The 19,413-nt window shown below is 38.7% G+C and overlaps 1 long non-coding RNA gene across 1 annotated transcript; it reads left to right on the top strand.

The window, feature by feature from the left end:
- Positions 1–16,052: 16,052 nt before the first annotated feature.
- On the top strand, positions 16,053–19,148 carry LOC125707965 (uncharacterized). The gene is made up of 3 exons (XR_007382395.1): positions 16,053–16,871; positions 17,620–17,751; positions 19,027–19,148. It is a non-coding gene; the product is annotated as an uncharacterized LOC125707965 (long non-coding RNA).
- Positions 19,149–19,413: the final 265 nt, after the last annotated feature.

Below are 19,413 nucleotides of genomic sequence, written 5' to 3'. Positions count from 1 at the left end.
AGTACCCGCATTTATCTGTTGCAGACGGGGGAAGAGAAAACCAGCTTCTTTGCAGGAGTATTCACAGCAGATTTCATTCTGTACAAACCGGACTGAGAAGAACATCAAAAGGCTTCTTCTGCCAATATTTGTTTCGTTTAATTTGTACACCACTCCCTTTAAGAACAGAAAAAAATCATGGTGTAATTGACTCCTCTTTTACTTCCTCCTCCTCTTCTACCCTCAGTTCGCGGTAATGTACTCGAACGGTACTATGTAGCTTTTAGCACAATTTCCTTAGCTAATCATAATCAGATCTGGATTAAATATAGCCAATCATCTATTATTACACGTGTAATTATTACATTACAAAGAATATCTAGGAGCAACATTTTGGGCTCAACATCGCCGCTTAGCGAATTAAATTAAGAATTTGTAGTCTCGTAATGGATTATAAATCTGTTTGATCAATCTATTTAAAGAAATTGTATTCAAAGAAATGATCATAAGACGTAATAACCCTCACTGGTTTTATATTAGCCTTTGTATGGCTTTTCTTGTTTTTATGATAGGCCTACATTATAGAAAAATGTTTTTCTCTCATGTAAGATGCAAACTGAAGTAGCATTAGGATGTTGTATTTGTTGTTATTGCATTAAACTAAAATAATTAGCCCACGTGAAAATCATTTTGGTGACTGGTTGAAACTCGGTGCTGAAAGGATAGCGCACACATCTGTGTTTCAGATTAGAAGTTTGTCTAACAGATAACATGGCTGAAGTAGTATTTTGGTAAAACAATCCGTAAACTTTACTGAATGTTTCATTAAGTCAAAGATATTGGTTTAATACTTCTGGAAATAATGCAGTAACCACAGAGATGGTAGATGTAGTTTTAAATCTTTCGCGTGTTTGAACTTCTCCGTGTACTCACTATCTCAAACCGGATATGTATGCGGGTTTAACAGTACCAGTGATCTATGATTAGCATTTATTCCCAATCAATTTTGCATTTCTATGTCTTGATTTAAAAAGTGGACTACAGACTTGTATAGTTAAGGAAGAGAAATTAAATTATAATTTACTTAAATCTGTAAATTATAATTTCACATTACAGATCTTATCGCTGGGTGCTGGACTGACCTTATCATATTAAAATGTAGATCATAACTCCAAAGCTGATCACACTGCAGCCACATACCGAAATAATCAAAACAACAAAAAGCGTTTAACTAATGTAGGCCTACATATTAAACAGTCAGTATTACGTCTTTTGCTACCAGAAACTCGTTGTATTGTACGCACTGTAACTATTGCTGAAAAAAAAGACGGAAATTCATCCCAGAGCCAAACTCTACAATCTATATTCCTAATTACATTGCCCCCTAAGGGCCAGTCGAGGTAAACGTGATAATTCTGCGGCACTTCAGCTGATTCCAGAACTCAATAAATAAATTCTATATCATGGAGCATAGGTATACATGCTGCACTTTGAAAAATGTGGCACTGTGCAAAATGAAATGTTCACAGTTCATTTTGTAACACTACGAACAGGATATATCTACATGTATACTCTAGTATTCTCACTTCCCTGTTCTCACTTTCCTGAATTCTTCGAGTACTATCCCTCTTGTGTTCTTGTCCCGCTTTTCACACATTATACCCGGTCCACCATTTGAAGAATCAGGTGCTTTCCCACCACAGATTACTTTCCTCCACCTCCTGCTTGCTCAGGTGAAATGACACACTAAACTAAGGAAAAGGCCCGATCATTCATCTTGTATGTACTGCAAGTGAATTTTCTCTTACTGCATAGCCAACCTGAATAAACTTGCGAAGCATTACTCCATCCCAGGGCGTCGTAGAGGCATGCATACCCCGGTAGGGGGCCCTGCATCTGATAGGGGGCCTTGAATATGTAAAATGATATGGAAATTTTGGTGAAGTTGCCACCCATCCTGTATTGCCAAATATTAAGTAATTTAGCAATTTCATGGACACATTCTATTACATGACCCCCCCCCCCCCCACAATGCTCATAAGCATTGCCTAAAAAAGTGTGTCCCTCTTATTCTCAATACTTCCTTGTTATCTCTATTTCTTATTGATTCTACAACCATGTATTGAAACCATGACTTCTCAATTAATAAAATCCATATAAATGGGCACGTTGCTGTGTGTGGGTAAGAATCCATCCTTTCATTAAATATTTATGGATTTTTGCTTTTATCACCATCCTGTATAATTTACGGCTGTAGAGTATTCCTTCCCGTGTTTCAGGCAATTCCCAACACTTTAGTCAGTTTAAATATTTAATGTCTCCATATATAAAGAATTTATAGGGCCAAGCATAATTTTAATTGAAGATGCATGACATAAATGAAATGACCTATCCCTGTTAGATGTATTAAATAACAGGATATTTTGAGAGTACTTTTGTGGTCATTCAGACGCTACATTTCTCATTTCTCATAAATCTATCCCAGGCAGGACTGAGATTAAAATTCGGCCTTGGACTTTGGGGTTTTTCACAGCCCTTTGGTAAATTTTGCAGACCAAGGGGTCGTCATGAAGAATTTTACTGGCCCCGGTATCTGTTGGCCCACCAGAAAAATGCCTGGTATGACAGACAGCCAGTCCAGGCTTGAATCCATGTAAGCCCAGAATTGTAGTATTCTTCATTCCATCTTCCCAACCCTCTTTCATCTTCATGTTTAAGTCAGGCCTTGCCCCTCCTCTTCTCGCTGTGTCACTGCCACGTGCCGGCCATCATCCTCGTCCTGAAGGCACTCACTCACGAGGCTTCTTGCTTCACCGCCATTCCAGCATTTTCCACTCTGCCCCAGGTGCGATTCATTGAGCAGCAGCCACTGTCCATCAAAGCATATGGATATTTTTAATTAATCTGACTTGGCTCGCAGCAGTTCTGCCTTCATCTAGTCTAACTCCGCTTAACCTCTTTGCTGCCTTTGACGCCACTTTTGCGTTCACACCTTGGCTGAACCCCGTGGCTGTCGTTTTTTCGGACTCTTTTGCTCGCTGCTGGCACCATCCCTCACATTTCCTCACAGGGGGCTCGACAAACCCCAACTTTGATCGCTCAAGGAGATACCGAAACCTTCATGAGATTGTTGGTGCGCTTCAATGGGAATGCATCCATGTCTTTGATTTAGAAAAAAAAAGCCAGTAATTTCTGCCCCAAAACATCTAAATACAAAATGTGTTTCGTATTTCTTACGAGGGTAAATTACATGTGTTTATTATTCTAAGTTGGATTACAGTGCTGGGAGAGTAGTTAATGTTACTGACTAATGCGTTTAATTTTTGTTGCACAGATCAGCCGCGTGTATGAAGAGCCTTTAGCAAATTACAGACAAATTAGAAATTGCTTAGTTACTGAAACTAATGGTAACACTTTACTTTAAGTGAGCATCTATAATGCATTGTAATGCTTGGTATAATAATTAATAAAGCATTACAACATCTTCTATTGACAGTCATAATATTTCTTTTGACAGGCATTATAGTGCTGATTATAGCACTTCATAAACTACAGTGAAGCGCTCATCTATAATACACTATAGATGCCTTCATAAAGCAATATAATGGTCAGTATAAGAATTAAGGATGCTTTGAACTGCATTATAGAGGTATCTATAGTGCATTATAAATGAGAGCAGACAGTCATAATGCAGAATAAACATGGCTATTATGTATTATGCCTTTATATAAATATTTATAGCCATGTTTAAATTGCATTATGAATTATTATGTGTTATGAATGTGTTCATAGATTCTTATCGATCTGGCATTCGTAGAAAGTGTTACCAAGCTAATTTTATTCCCATGAATTTTGCTGGGTTTTAATTGTTCAAGACAAGGTATTATGTGGGAGTGATAAGATAACAAAGGGTTAACGTTGACCTACTTTTTACAACATTATAATCCCTTTACAATAATCCCATAATCCATCCCCAGCGCTGATCCTATTTAGTAAATTTATTATTGACTGAATAAACTTATGTTAGCAGGTATAATTTGACAAAGAAGGTACTGGCAGAGTAATTAAATACTAATCTTGGGTGATTGCGCTTTTTACAATTCCTACCATATGAACAGGTGGAACTGATACACAGAAGAAGAAGTTCCTTTCATTCACAGAGGATTCTGAACAGCAAGTGTGATTATATTTCATGTTGTTATTTTTGTTAGCAGCAATATTTGTGTTCTGAGAAGTTTGTAGTTATAGGTTTGCCTGTTTTGGATTAAGCGATATTAAACATAATAATTAAGCAAGTTATCTGGTTGAATTGTAGACTTGTTTGTGTTTAACACTTTTATTCATTAACTTTGTGTCAATCTCAAAAATCATTTCTACTCGTTAGTAATTGTGGCTTGATTCATATTTATTTAATTTGCTTATATTTTCCCAGAGAACTGAGGTAATTTTCAGTTTTGTATTTTTCTCGCACATGGATGTGCTGGGGTTGTAGCATGTCCATTCATTGGTGCAGCTGCCTCACACCTTGAGGGCTTGGGGTCCGAAACCTGTGGCACTGTGTGTGTGGGAGGGTTTGCACACTCACCAGATGGATTTCCTCCAGCAGACAAAACATGCAGTTTCGCTAATAGAGGAGCAAATTTCCAGAATGCATTGCATCTACAGGATACGTTTATGACACCTGACCTGACCTTATTTCAATCATACGATTGAAATAGTAAAGCACACGCACGGTGGGTAATTTGCACAATTGCGAAAGACAAGCGAGAATTGGCTCAGGTTCACGTACTGTATGACAAGACAAGGGCACCCACGACAATTCGGAACGCACAAGTACTTATAATAATTTCAAATCTAAACTTTAACTTGTTGTAGAACCACACATTGCACAAATTAAAGTCTTGTATTATATAAAAAAATTACAAATTGTCATATAAAAAACGCAGTTTTTTAAAATTCACTTAAATTTGCTTTTTGTAGAGTATCTTTAGCAATGTCGCCTTCAGTGCCCCTGCGCGTACATTATCCATTATATTTGTGCTGTGTGCATGCCAGGCCGTACTGTGGCTGTGGATCACTACTCCCGACTAATGATAGCTGAAAGGATGCTCCATGAACCATTTGCTGTGTTTTCTGTCTCCACTAGATGGGGCGAAAAGCACAAAATACAGCAGATGGTACATGAAGCATCTTTTTGCCATCACTATGGTAGTTAGTTCAGCACGCTCGTTGGGGGCTGTTACTATAGCAATTCTCATGAGCCTCATAAGACCAATTGGAGATTTCATGATATAATTTATTAATATAGTATTATTGTCTCATTAAAAATTACTATAATTACATTATTGGCCACTGGTATCACTGTTTTTTTATTTAATTCGTTTCATTTGGCGTAAGTTACTGAGTTTTAGGGTTGCATTTCCCTAACCCTATTTTTTCCCATTGAATATGTGTGTTTTCGTACGCAATTTTAGTGAGCTCCCAGGTTTTTAGGAACACATTAGTCACTATGTAGAAGGACTGACTATATGGATAGATCTGTTGGAAAAAGACATTTTTTTAAATTCTTTTGTTATACCCTTGTTATGTGAAAAGTCTATTACATGAAATATTTTCCCTTGGCAGATGGTTTCTTTAATATTGAATTGTTTCCTGTGTTATGCAAAGGAGAATCCTGTATTGCTGAACTATCCGCACAAGAAACATGGTGTAAAGCATATGTACGGAATTCTGAGAGGAAGCGTCTTTTCGTTTGCGCTGCATGCACATTGCCTCTGTTGCAGTTTTTTTTTCTGTGCATTCATGGCACGGAGCTCTCCGGTTCCAAAGACTGAGGTTGTATGTGAATTCTTCATAATCATTCTGTTGGTGGTCCATTCAGTGGCTGTGAGCCACTTACAAACTCGCAGCTTTTCAAACCTTCCCATCATGCAAAAGTGAGAACACTTTATACTTTCAGGTATGGAATGTCTTGACCCTGGCCATGGAGAATCTGCTAAATGACATGCAGAAGTTATTAACTAAGTTCTGATATGCATTTGACTTCTAAAAGTCCTTGTTAATCATTGTGTGAAAATAGAGCCAAACATTGTAACAATACATTAAATATGCGATGCTAAATATTCCATCCATTATCCAATTTGGAACAGTGAGTGGCTGGTCAGGCTAAGCCTCTGTGCCTGTGATGGGAACATTGCCTATTCAGTCCTTGCCAGTATAGTCATGTTTCCATTGGGCCCTTGAACAAGGCCCTTAATCGCCAAAGTGCTCTTGGGCAGTGATTGGCTTAGGCTCCGGATTCATGTTTTGTCCTGGGTCCTTAAATCATGACCCAAATTCTAAACGTTTCTTTCCTGAAAAAAAATCCAAATAATCATCCAGTAATAGTGAATATAACATAAATAGTGTATCATCCAATAATAATTAATATAACATAAGTAGCGCGGAAACAGTAGCACAATGTGTCTATGCACTTACAGAAAACAAAAAGGCTGACATAAAAAATAAAAATCATGTTTTTTTAACCACAAATTCCATGAAAATGGTCATGATCCACCAGTTGAGGATCAGTGCTCTAGGGTAGTATTCCCAACCCAGTCCTTGGGGAACCCTGGACAGTCCACGTTTTTGCTTCCTCTCAGCTCCCAGCACACTTGTACCTGGTATTCCTGTGTTCCTGATTGGCTGGGAGCTGAGTCTCTAATAGGCCTGTGATAGAACGTCAAAGCAGTGTAACAGTAATTAAACAAAATAAGATAATGAAGTCTGGGCTCTTCTTTTAATATTCTCGGTTGCAACATATGCAAATCCCAAAACACTTTAACTTCTCAGATGAAGCAGCCCTCATGTCTACCGGTGCAACGATAAGATTGGAATCTAGAGTTTTTAAGCAGTCAATAGATCATCTGTGCCTTAAAGCCCATTCAACAGAATGAAATCCGGGGAGTGAAATGTACCGGTTGACCAACATTTCCCACTCAGGGGAATTCAGTTTTACAAGAGAAAAAAAACAGAATCTTCATGCTAAAAAACAGATATTATTGTTTTTTTTTGTCCTTTTGTGCTGGAACAAGTTTAAGTTTATTCCTTTCAAACATATTTAATGCCAAACAAGAAGGATATTTTAAAGCAAATAAGCTTACAATACATAGTGTATCAGCAAGAAAATTGATGATGCAACGCAAATGACAATCTGTACTGTGTGTTGTCAGTGTTCCTTAACAAACTGGCTTCCTCCCAAACATACCCCTTTCCCTTCGTTCTGGGGCAGCTTATTTTGGTATCAACAGTTCTTTAGTGTGCCAGTGTTTTTTTTTTTGTTTTTTTTTTACCTCCCAGTGATAATCTTTGGTAATCTTGGCAATCTGTACAGACATGCATTGCTATTTGTGAGTCACTGGTGGGGAAACACACAGAGAGGTGCAGACTTCTGATAGCAACCCTCAGTGCGTTGCTCTCCTCTGTCCTCTGGCTGTCTGACCCGGTTCTATCCCTGACAGGGAACCTGTCTCACCTTGGATAGTTCGAGGATGGAGAATTACAAACAACCAGTGTGTCACAATACGGGACTCAAAGAGACCAGTTTAAAAAGGGTTTTGTTATCACAAAGCCAGACTAGACAGATGAAAAACACTTGACCTGAACTATCACACCATTATTGCCAGGAATTTTGCCCAATGATCCCTCAGTTCTTCAGACAGAATACAGTAGAAAGCAGCTAAACTCCAGGTTTGTGACTGGTGACTGGATATGAGGTCATATATGGCAAGGATTTAGAAGATAAGAAACCCAACCCATCATCCTAACCATCATCTGAATATCCATACATCCATCCATCCATCCTCTACCTACTTATCCCTAGGGTCATCATCATCTGCAAGCAGCTCGATTTAATTAACTTCTGATTTTCTACATAATTTCTGCCTCCAACAAAATAGTGTAAAGACTTCATGAATATTACCCATCAAAAACGTAAGACAGTAACATAACCAAGACTATTATGTTCTTTTTCAATGTGATTATTTAAAATTATTCATTCTAGTTTCCTCCTATGGGCTAAGGAAATCTGGATTGGTGTCTGCAATGTAATTGGGTGTCTATACCCGGTGATGGACTGGCATCCTACTGAGTGTGTGCCCTCTGCACAAGGCCAATTGGACTCTGTACTGGATAAAAGGAAAATGGATGGATAGATGGATGGATGGACAGATGGATGGATGGATGGACAGATGGATGGATGGATGGACAGATGGATGGATGGATGGACAGATGGATGGATGATTATAGCTAATATTAGTGGGATAGCATTATATATGTCTGAAGGTATGATACGAAGTGTAATATAAATGGCCAAGCAATGTATCACAGGGCACTTTGATATACATCCACCCCTTTGTTTAGTCAAAAACTAAAGTACTCAGTAAATTCCATTAACAGAATACGGGTGGAAACCAGAGTAACTGACGAAGCAGCAGTCAATGTGCAAAGGCCGCACTCTCAGAAGTGGCCGCGTTACCCACCAATATAATGTTCAGCTTCTATTCCCATCCTGTCGTGTAAATTCACTTTCCAAACACATCTCTCTTTTTTGTCTGGTTGTTATCTTTCTGCCTGCCATTTGTATCTTGTTCTAAAGGCTTTGATAAAACAAACACGGTTAAGAACGGAAGATCTCAGAAACTGATATGGCAGATATGGATCATTGTGTACTTACTGGAGGAGAGCAGAAAATGCAGTTACCTAATCTCATAATTTAGACATTGAATCATATAGTAATGTGAAAGAATGCTATTGAATTGCTTAAGCAAAACATATAACTATACTACATCTTATAAGAATTACAGTTTATTAATTATAAGAGTGCAGTGAACACCATAAGATGCTCATTGCTAAGAAATCTTCACACGATACTATATTATAGTATATTATAGTGTATTGAAACATGCACATTCGGCATACTTTGTCGTGGAATAAGGTCGAAAGTGAGACGTGTAAAACTGAGAAAAACAAGAATATGAAATTCAGCCAGGCGGCAGAGAGAGCGGGAGAAGATGAGATAAAGGAATAAAAAAGAAAGGTGGAAATACTATGGGAAAGAACAGAGTGGGCAAGCCCAAGCCAAGTATGCATGTCTACCTGCTGGGAAGCTTCGTTCTGTTAAATGGTTGTAATGCAAGATATCTGCTCATTATATGTAAACAGCGACAAGAACATTTGTAGCTATACGAATCATTTATTTGATTAAAAAAACCAAACAAAAGAATAGGCCTAGATAAAATGGTTCCAATTTAAAAGACATGCTGGAAAGCTGCCCTAACTTGGAAAACCTTAAGCTGGCTTTTAGCGTCATTTTCTAAAACTGATCAATAAGCTTTAAGGTTAAACTAATCTTTCATAACCCTCATTGCCTTCAGATTCAGATATTTTCTAAAATCTCCTCAGAGATGCTGGCCTGTCCAAGAATGTACTGGCAGCTAGTGTGGCGAAATCCTTTTGTTTCCCACATTCATATATCATAACGTGATTCTTGACTCACTACTCATAAATGCTTCAGCAAAATAATGTTATATAAGGATCAACGTTCCTCCCATTTCCCATTTTAACAATAAACGTCTGATGCACAGTTAAGGTGCCCATGACCATACGTCTAATAATACAGTTAACACAGTTAAGTTTAAGTAACACAGACACACTGGTTTACTGTCTGATTTGCAAATACAGGTTGCTGCACGAGTGATATTATGAAAATGTCACATTTTGACAGGAGATTCTTGTTTGCGGACTAAACCAACAATAATCACACAAAGAGAAAAAGGTGGCAATGTGTTATGCGCTGTTAGCACTTTATGTTGTGGGAGCAGCTGATATTTGTGTCTGCGTTCATAACATTCACGCGAAAGGGATCAGAAGATGAGAATTTTTAAAATGCTTTTCTTTCAACAGTTATACAAACAACTGACTTCACTGCTGAAGAAAAATGCCAGAATAAATATAATCAGTGATATTTTGCTAGCAATGCTGGAAGCTGAAATGCACACATGACAAGCCACTCCCACCACCGCAAAGAAGGGTGACTGAAAAAACAAGCCCATGGACTTATCAATGTCAGTTGTTTATTTAAGGATTCTCTTGTTTACCAACACACATGGATATTGAAAATGACACGTAATTTGTTTGACTTCTGTAGTTTACCTGGGCTATTTTTTTTACCGCAACCACTAAGACATATATTAGTGGATATCACTGGTCATAACATTTTTACATTTCTGATAGCATCTTTCACATGAATTTGGTCACCTGAATGTGTGCAGTTTTCAAAACTGTTACTCTGACTTCCTACCACAGCATTTTGAAACTGATAAACCTGCTAAAAACTGCTGCTGTGCTTTAGATATATATTGTTAAATTACAGGCCTGCCCATCCAGAAATACCTTCTCTGTTTTACCCTGTTTATGTTGATGCTATATTTTCCTATTTACAAAATGTCACTTCTCAAAGGTTGCTGTGATTCCAACATAGCATTTTGGAATGTAGTGTCCACTGACTGAATCCCTACGTCTGGTCCCCTATGGGCAGTGGTGGCTTAATGGTTAGGGATGTGCACTTGTAATTGAAGGATTGCAGGTTCAAATCCCTGACCAACAAGGCAACACTGAGATACCTTGAGCAAGGTACTGCTCCCCGGATGCTGAATTAGCTGCCCCCTACTATGTCACATATGGGTTAAATGCAGAGGACACATTTTGTTGTTGTGAGCTGTGGTGTGTCAACAATGACAATTAATCACAAAATTATACATTCTAAAATTCTAAATATAGGTAATCGGGAGTGAGAGAATACAGTAGACCTCAGCGAAGCTGGTTTGCACTGTATGTTGCTGTAACGGCGTTCTTTAGCCTGTCACTGGGGAAGGGCCTCACAGCAAAGATTATACGCTTGGATCCATGACAACCACGTCTGAACGCATGTGACTCAGAAGATCCTTATTAGCTTTGACAGAAAGACACATCTGCATTTCATGTTTCAGCCTGGTACGGATGGAACGTTCCACTGTTTCCTTCATGTAGACTAAGGGGAAAAATCACACATACAAGAGCTTCAGGAGTCTGTGAGACACAAAAGACCTGGAGACACTTTGGAAGACAGAATTGCCAAAGCTCACAAGAGTACATCCTCTTATCTTTGATTGGTTTGTTGAACTGGTGAAATGCCAAGGTTTTAAGTGTCTTCCTCCCACCGAGGGATGTGTATCTGGATTAAGGCTTCCACAGGGAGAAAAAAAAACATTAATTAGTTTAACAGCAACATATTCCAGGTTATCTTTCGATAGTGGAATGTGTTTGCAGGGGGAAGAGTCTTTCTGACTGAAATATTGAAGAGATTTGTGGGAATAATGGTCATAGTGACTGTACAGCAGGAACATATTATTTTAATCCGTCATGTATTTCCACTAAATCACATAATATGCACTGGTCAGCAAACATTTTACAGTTATGAGAACTAAATTAAATAAATGGCCACAATGTAACTTTTTAAAATAAACCAATATGGCTAAAATTACAGTGCAATTTGTGCAACATATTTCAAAACCAGGTATACATTGCTACAATATATTATAAGTTTGCTTTCTTTGCAGTTATAAGTAATACAAAAAGTGCATATTTAATGGGGGGGTCACACAATTTCTGAAAGACACTGTCCATGTACTACAACTCTGGGGGATATCTGCGGAAATCATCTGCTTGTGAACCTCTGGCTCACATTGCTTAAAAAATAACATTATTTAACAACCTATTTAACAATGTAACATAACAACATTGTACTTTACATTTATTTATTTAGCAGATGCTTTTGTCCAAAGCATTGTTCAAGTGAGGATTAGAGGGCATTTGGAGTTAAGTGCCCTGCTTGGGGTTCCAAGGGTATTATGACTCTACGAGCCACGGGATTTGAACTGGCAACCTTTCGATCATGGGCACAAAGCCATAACCCGCCCCTGTAAATAAAATTTGATCAGGTTGAGGTGAAAAAAACTATATATTTTAATATATATAGCTTACTCTCCAAAACACTTCTACTACAAACAATCAAAACTTTACCTACTGATATCATAGGGCAATTTTTTTTCTATAAAACCCCCAGTTCTCCAGTCATGTTTCAGTTTCAGTTAGACATACTGGGAGATAAAGAATTTTTTTTATTATTTTATTATTATTATTATTATTATTATTATTATTATTATTATTTTGGTCAAGTTCTCTATTTTAAAAAAACCCCACCTTTTTATTGCATATAATAATATAAAAGCATTTTAAGTTTTACATCTTGTGTCTTCAGTAAATTTTTTTGATTGTCCAAAATAAAGTTGGCACACCTCACACCTGTGACTAATGGGCCCGCAGGTGGGGGCCCATCTCTGGAGGAAACAGGGGAGCGTGGCCATGCTGGTGTCTTTGCTAATGTGTGCTGTTAGCTGACATGCTCATTGTCTGCCTTAGCTAGCACATGCCATAACGTGATCTGCAAACAGGAATTCGCATTTAAAAAAGAGAAACTAAGTACATGGTATCGGTACTACTACAGAATGGGAATTCCTTAAAAACACATCATTTGAAACTAAACAAATCAGAATATTGACAAAATTAAAGTCAAATCCAAACATGCCTTTTTAACAGAAGCGTTTTATGAAACGACATATCATCACTGACTGAAGCAATACATCGGTAATAAAACACTGAGGCTTCTTGTAAAAGTAGTAATGGAATTAAAGTGTGATTATTCTTTTCAGATACATGATTTTCCTCAGCATTTCCTCAGCAAAGTATTTTAAACATGGTAACCAATAAAATTTAAGTAGTTTTTCCCTCCTGCCGTCCATCTTCAACATAATTTCTTTATATTGTTTGATTGACTGATACATGAAGAAAAGAATAGTTAAAGGTTAAATCAATGTATATACACTTCAAAAATATGTTATTGGTATGAGGACATGGAGTCCCTTTCTTATGTAAAAGACACTAAAAATTAAAATATAGCTAAAATAAATTTAGATGAACGAGTCTCTGTATTAGAAATTCCAAACACGCAAAATCAAGCCATCATTCTGTTGCAAAATGCTGCAATGACTAGTAAAATATGCAGTTTACCTTAGAAGGCCAAAAAAAAGGGTTATGGTTGACTGATATTATGAGGCTCTGGAGTTTTCTCAAAGGGATGATGTTTGTTTGCATTTCTGAAGATTCACTGAAACATGCTGTGAAGAGCAACACCTGGAGTGATGTCTGAAACAATTTTTTCAGGGAAGACGATGGACTCCTGTCAGACAGACTTAAATGGTGCTGTAAGTAACTTTACATCAGCTTCACGGAACGTACAAATAATAATAAACGTTCTATATCTTTCAGATATTTTTTTAACTCACCATTGAAGGTAACTAGGTCATGATGTGCTGCGCGAAAGGTTGGAACGCGGGATCTCGTGTTGTGAACACTAGAAATTAATTCAACAGCCCTGCTCTTAAGACATTTGAAGAGAAGTTGATCTGCAAAGAATCTTTGATATGAAAAGCTGCCTGTTTAACTGAGAAGGAGATTCCTTTTGATTGTTTTCAATGAGCTAGAAACCACCATGAAATATATTCTACGTTCTGAAGGAAATATTGTCAAGATGTAAACATAAATGACTGGCTAAACATCTTTGTCAACAACTGGCTAATTGTGTCCATGTATTGTTACTATTTTAGCACAAATTCAGTTATTTTTCAATAGGTACTTTTCCCAGTCATATTACCAGAGCCTACTGTTAGGACTCACAGTGACATACACAAGATGCTTTGTCAATCCATCTCAGAGGAGCTTTACACATACAGAGTAATTTTATGTAACAAAATAACATGAATATATCAGACTGAGCTGGGACTAAATCCAAATCTCAGCCTTATAGCCTGATAGTAACACTAATAAAACTATTAATAAAAAGCTAATGAAACTGTAAGCTCCGAAGACACTGGATAATGTGCTGCACTCCTCTCAGTCACTTTCCACTTTATGAATTTTATACCAAGCTATTGAATTAGCTTTTAATTTTATTAGAAAACTTACTATTCTAAAACCGCCACCCTCCATATTGCATGCCAGGCATCTTCAGCGCTCAAATGCAATCATCTAGTAACGTGAACAACAGAAGACATCACTGCATTACAAACTGGCTATATACTGTATATTTTCGAAATATGCAGAATTAGTTCCTTTTTTTTGTTACGCCATTGAAGAATGTCTCAATGTAATATGCATGACAACAAATGAAATCGATTACATGGAGGGGTAATTTTAGGAATAAGAAACATATAAACTATTATATGCAGAAAAAAATGCTTATTGTCAATCAGCCACTTGTCCTGCTTGACTTATAACAAAGTGTTAAAACAAGAGCCTTGTGTGTACAGCAGAATCTATGCCAAAAGCAACATCTTCTAATTGACTCCAGTGGTGCAGAAGCGCACATTCCATATAGACTCAGGTGCCACCATTCCTCCTGTAACATAACAATTATCAGAAGGCTTGCTGATACATGCCAGATATTCTCTTTCTGGCCAACAAATTGATTAGAAACTACACTACTGCATGATGCCGTGACTCACACCTTCAGGGTTGGGACTTTGGGTCCCACCTTTGTTCTGTGTGTGTGGAGCTTGTTGATGACTGGCATCCCATCTGGGGTACACTCCAGCCTTGTTCCCTCTGCCTTCTAAATCCCCCTGTAAGGCCTTATCCAGGATAAGTGTCTGAAAGACGGAACGATAAACCAGGATGTCAAAAAAAACGAATGGAGCGTCTATTTGCACCCGAGTGCAAATAGCATCTGCCCATCTATTAGGCTATTTACAGCTGGCCTTCTCAGTCCCCTCCCCCTGGCGCCACAAAAAAACCTAAACGCTGTGTTGCACGTCATGTCATCGATTGAAGGCACCAAAGTGGGATACAAATACAGAAGGTATAATAATAATAATAATAATAATATATCATTATTGGCTACTGATAGCTGGGTGCAAACAGCATCCATCCATCCATTTTCCAAACCGCTTATCCTACTGGGTCGCGGGGGGTCCGGAGCCTATCCCGGAAGCAATGGGCACGAGGCAGGGAACAACCCAGGATGGGGGGCCAGCCCATCGCAGGGCACACTCACACACCATTCACTCACACAGGCACACCTACGGGCAATTTAGCAAGTCCAATCAGCCTCAGCATGTCTTTGGACTGTGGGGGGAAACTGGAGTACCTGGAGGAAACCCAACGATAACATGGGGAGAACATGCAAACTCCACACACATGTAACCCAGTCAGAGACTCAAACCCGGGTCCCAGAGGTGTGAGGCAACAGTGCTAACCACTGCACCACCATATACACTTGGATGCAAATAGCCACATTGGCTATCCGCTCCGGGTGCAAATAGCCACACTGGCTATCCGCTCCGGGTGCAAATAGCCACACTGGCTATCCGCTCCGGGTGCAAATAGCCACACTGGCTATCCGCTCCGGGTGCAAATATCATCTGACAAAAAGTGCCAGTAGTGAAAAATCAGCGAATGAACCAGATTTCCCTTAGAAGTGGAAAATGTTAATAAAAATTCCTTAGAGTGTTACAGTAATTTGTAACAGTTTAACCAATCAGGAGGTGGTAGATAGGCCCTCTGTATCTTGCCCTGGAATTATGTATTTTTTTGGCAAATGGCATTCATTATATTCATGGCATAGACTCAGGGAAATCCTTGTATGTTTTTGGCTGTTTGCGTTGCATAGTTACTCCTGAAATCAGCAACAGCGTTTTTTTTTTGCATTGCCTTGGATAAATGCATCTGTAATGTAACTGTAGTGTGAAATTGCATTGACTGAAGAGTACAGTCTGTGACTGACTGGGTTGGGTAAGCAGTTATTTTTTGTTTTGCTAAGCTACTTCCCACCTGTATTGTCATTCAAGCATTACAAGATCACTATGATATTATTTATGCTTGTATTAAATGTAGAAATACCGTATAATTATAATATAAAAAAATATATTTTGTTTCTTCAGAATATTGCAGATAAAAGCAACAGCCGTTTGGAAACACAGTATATTAAAGTGGCGGCATCAAGAGGCTGTGGCCTGAAATAAATCCAAGCAAAGCCACAAGCGATTCGTTTAGCTCACATGTTTTAACATCTATGCTCTCAGTCTAAAAACTAGAGCTAAGCCCTGGATTTCTTGAGAGGCTAGTGATCGCCTTGTAGTGACGTATATTTCTTTTGGAAAACAGGTTGCCCAGAAGCCCTGAACAAAAAGGTATACACTCATTTTTATTAGTGTCGGAGAACATATTCAGAATTTGCAAATTATGATCTGTTAATATTATTGACTATTTTTGTTTGCCGTGTCGCTTGAGTCATCAGAATCGTCCTCCGCTGGCTCTTATTTCCTGTCATGTGTTAGCAGGTCTGATTGCACAGCCAGGATGCTGCGTGTAGCTTTCACGTCCCTAATGCGATTTCCATGAAGCACATCCGGCAACCGAAAAAAAATGACGCAATAACGGTGGCTGGGGAATAGAGAGAGCTAACCTGATTTAGTCCCAAGTAGATCCTTCAAGGCGATATGTAAATGATATTTCTACAAACAATTAAAACATCTGGAAATAACACTTTATCATATGCAGATGGTAAATGAGAAGAAGGTGCAGAGCATCACTTGATGCTGGGCACCGCATAACCTTTTCCTCCAAGTGATTATCTTGTGGAAAATTCATCAAGATGAATCATTTCGACACCCTCCCACGGATCTAAAGGTCAACCGTGAGATTTCCCTCAGAAGTTGTCGGAATGGACAAGCAATTGAAGGCGACCATTCAACTCTGTGGTAATAATTCACCACCATTTTCATCATTGTGAGGGTCTGGGGCACCATTAAACCCAAGTGGCCCAGGGTGATCTGAGGATAATTCATGAGATTTTAAATATGCCACCTTCAAGTGCACTTTCCTGTGATCCATTCCATTACTAGATTCAAGCATATACTTTTACCTCAATTTTTACCTGTGAATCTTCGTTAATGATGTAATTATAAATATCTGCTTCAATAAGTTTTATCAGAAGCATATATAAATATATTTCATACTCTATGGTAAATTATAAATTCACTTTAATGCATTTACTTTGTAAGTCACGCGTTAGAAAGGTAGATTCAAAGTCAAGTGCCCTTTGTGTGAGAATCTAGAAAATACCGCAGGTTGCAGGAAATGGAAGTACCCTTTGTAAGAATTACAATCACTACTTGGAATTGCCATCGATCTAGAAAAACAGGGAATCATTTTTTAAAAGAAGTGTGATTGAGTGTGATATTGTCTGTGTGTGTGTGTGTGTGTGTGTGTGTGTGCGTGTGTGTGTGTGTCAGGAAGGCAGTAGGCTAAAATCAAAACTAAATATTTGCTGTAAGGGAAAAGCAAACCTAAAAGCGGTAAATGGGAAAATGTGAATAGAACAAAACATCAGTTATAAATAATTAAATCTATTCCAGGAAAGCAGCTCATAAACTTACAGAGGAATAAAAGCAGAAAAGTAGAAGAAACGGAAAGTTGAACACTTGTTGATTCAAGTCTGTTCCGCAGACCTTGTCCTCTGTCGGCTAGCTGGGACATGGGTTCGTCTCTGCGGCAATAACAGCTGCTGGGGGGCTATTCGGGACATGGGTGAAGTTCCTCGACGTGTAGAGATCAAGACCGCGAAGAATGACAGAGACGGTATGTCAGACACGTCGGGATACCCTTCGGCGTGGCGAGCGCGCCGAGAAACATGTAGTATTGATCAGTACGGCAAATTAAAATACATGCCCACCAGCAGAGCTGGCATTCGCTGCAAATAAATGAGTTCCGCAGCCAATTAACTGTCTCCAGTGAACTTTTATGGATGGATTCTCCACAGTGGTGCACATTTAATAAGCTGACTGTCTTGCTGCGCTAATAACTTACAACGAAACAGCTCCCCCCCGTATCATTGACAAAACCCTTTAATGGACTAAGTGAACAACCAAATGCAAAGTTTAAGACCTTCAAAGGCAACAGCCCCAATAAAAGTGCATAGATTGTGGCCGTCTACACTCCAGAGACACTGAGAAACTCATGCAAAAAACAAAAAAAAAAAAACCCATAACTCAGTATGCATGCTGAGGAACTGAGCATATGTTAAACCTTCTGTTCCAATATGAAGCACATATGTCATTAAAAAGTCACATAAGCGCAGGGCACATCCTGCAATGTTAAATGTAATGTTGCATGCAGGGTAGAGCAGGGGATGCTTCTGGTCACATTGCCAGCAGACGATCTCCCGCTAATTTTGGAGTTTGGACATGTTTTTGTGTTCGTGAAAATATACAGCAAAGAGAGTAAAATGATTTATTGTACTAGAAAGGTTTATTTGTACTATTCTCTACATTTTAGAATAAAGACATCAAAACTATAAAATAACATACATGTAATTATGCACTGCCCAAAAAAGCATTTTGCCAGGGGGCAGCGCAGTAGGTTGGAACTCAGAAGGCTGTTGGCAGAGAGGTCCCGCCATTGGGCCCTTGAGCAAGGCCCTTAACTGTAACTTCGCCAGGGACTGGTTGACCCTATTGTCTCCCCTACCCCAGTTTCATTTCCTGGGAAGCTTTTCCAGCTGACCTGAAGGAGACCCCACATATATGCTGAGTGCTCATTGGTCGCTTTTCCTTCACTCTCTGGTCAGACTCCTCTTGAACCATTGCTGCTGTGTTTGGGTCAGGTGGTCAGTTAATGCAACTCTTTCAATCTCCTTTGCAGGCAGTTTGGTGTATCTTACACGCACACACACACACACTACATACTGTGTGTGTTTGTATATTTATTTATTTAGTTATTTGTTTGTTTTTATTTGTTTTTATTTATGTTGCTCCTTATTAACACATTGCTAGTGTTCTCTGCCTGTTAGTTCAGACCTGAGACTCCTGCATATAGCTTCAGCTTTTATTTGTCTCACCACCCACCACCCCACAGAGCCCAGAACCCACATCTGGGTGCATCTCCTGCAGGATTCTTCATCTTGATATCATCTTGACATTATCACCTCCAGTATCTGCAGAAGATGGGGCGGAAATAAAGGTCCTCTGTAACAGTACTTGTGCAGACATCTGTTTACGTAGCTCCATGAAGTATTTGCACTTAGTCAAATGATTCCTTGTTGTGTAAATCTGCGTTTGCTTATTTAAGCACTTGAGCATGCGGGAAGCCCGTACTTGTAAAATAACTGTGTCTGACATGTCAAATCATATTGTTACCCCTTCATCTCACCTTTCCTGTCACTTCAAGCCTCGGTATTCACAAGTATGTAATTAATGTCAGTCTTTATCTCCTGTCTTGACCTACATACCCCCTACCTATAAA

This window comes from Brienomyrus brachyistius, chromosome 14 (genome assembly GCF_023856365.1).
Source record: "Brienomyrus brachyistius isolate T26 chromosome 14, BBRACH_0.4, whole genome shotgun sequence".
Classification (NCBI taxonomy): Eukaryota; Metazoa; Chordata; class Actinopteri; order Osteoglossiformes; family Mormyridae; genus Brienomyrus; species Brienomyrus brachyistius.
Note: the sequence above shows the minus strand (reverse complement) of the source record. Positions and strands in the feature narration are given on the sequence as shown.